This window comes from Arachis duranensis, chromosome 3, assembly GCF_000817695.3.
Source record: "Arachis duranensis cultivar V14167 chromosome 3, aradu.V14167.gnm2.J7QH, whole genome shotgun sequence".
NCBI lineage: Eukaryota > Viridiplantae > Streptophyta > Magnoliopsida > Fabales > Fabaceae > Arachis > Arachis duranensis.
Window position 1 is genome coordinate 90,386,311 of NC_029774.3, and position 1,936 is coordinate 90,388,246.

Sequence of the window (1,936 nt, forward strand, 5' to 3'; positions counted from 1 at the left end):
TCAATGGCTACCATCCGTCCTCTCAGTGAAAATGGTACAGGTGCGCTGTCACCATACGGCTAATCATCTGTCGGTTCTCACTCATGCTAGAATAGGATCCATTGATCCTTTTTGCGTCTATCACTACGCCCAACCCTTGTGAGTTTGAAGCTCGTCACAGTCATTCAATCCCTGAATCCTACTCTGAATACCACAGACAAGGTTTAGACTTTTCGGATTCTCAAGAATGCTGCCAATGGATTCTAACTTATACCACGAAGATTCTGATTAAGGAATCCAAGAGATATTCATTCAGTCGAAGGTAGAACGAAGGTGGTTGTTAGGCGCGTGTTCATAGATTGAGAATGGTGATGAGTGTCACAGATCATCACCTTCATCATGGTTAAGTATGAATGAACATCTTAAAGAGAAACAAGCGTGTTTGAATAGAAAACAGAAATAATTCCATTAATTCATCGAGACGCTGCAGAGCTCCTCACCCCCAACAATGAAGTTTAGAGACTCATGCCATCAAAAAGTACAAAGTTCAGATCTAAAATGTCATGAGATACAAAATAAGTCTCTAAAAGTTGTTTAAATACTAAACTAGTAACCTAGGTTTTTTAGAAAATGAGTAAACTAAGATAGATAGTGCAGAAATCCACTTCTAGGGCCCACTTGGTGTGTGCTGGGGCTGAGACTTGAGCTTCTCACGTGCCTGGGCTGTTTCTGGAGTTAAACATCAGGTTGTAACCTGTTTCTGGCGTTTAACTCCAACTTGCAACCTGTTTCTGGCGTTCAACGTCAGAATGCAACATGGAACTGGCGTTAAACGCCGATTTACATCGTTTATCTTCGAGCAAAGTATGGACTTTTATATATTGCTGGAAAGCCCGGAATGTCTACTTTCGAACCCAACTAAAAGCGTGCCAATTGGACTCTTGTAGCTCCAAAAAATCCATTCCGAGTGCAGGGAGGTCAGAATCCAACAGCATCAGCAGTCCTTTTTCAGCCTGAATAAGATTTTTTCTCAGCTCCCTCAATTTCAGCCAGAAAATACCTGAAATCACAGAAAAACACATAAACACATAGTAAAGTCCAGAAATATAAATTTTGCCTAAAAACTAATAAAAATATACTAAAAACTAACTAAAACATACTAAAAACTACATGAAATTACCCCTAAAAAGCGTATAAAATATCCGCTCATCAAGCCGCCCTGACAAGGAGCTCACCAACTATCCAACTTAAGGACTTTAACTAAAAGTGCTAGGTGGAAGACAACCCACCATGGTATAATCGTTCCATTTTATCCTTGGTCCTATTTTATTTTATTTTCATTAGTGTTCATTCATAATCTCTGCATATTCATCTGCATTCTTCATTCTGCATATACAAAAAAAAAAGAAGAGGGCAAACCACGTGTTCGCACAGGCCACGCGTGGGTGTTGATGGCAACTTCGCTCCCCCATACAACGAACAGAGAGTTGTGATGGAATCGTGCGGCTAGTGTGCTCTGCGCATAAATCAATCCACGTGTATGCATCTATGACGCGTGCGCATCATCTGCCAAAAGGGAAATCCACGCGTACGCGTCAAGCACGCGCATGCGTGGATCAGGAAATCGGCGTAAATAGCATGTTGGACAGAAAGTTGCGCTGCCCCTATGCTGGAACTGTGCTAGAGGCACAAGGTCATCCACGCGTACGCGCCCCGGACGCGTGCACGTCCTTTTGCCTCCAAGACCACCCACGCGTACGCGTGGGTGGTCTTGGACACATTGCATGGCGAATACAGTTCTCACGCGCACGTCACGTCCCATTTTTCATTCCCTCCCTTTTTCTTCTCTCCTTTCTCCTTCTTCCCTCCTCTTTTCTTACTTTCTTCTTCTTCATTATTTCTCATCCTTATTCTCTTTCATTCTATTTTTCCCATTGCATTTACAGACTTTCATTCA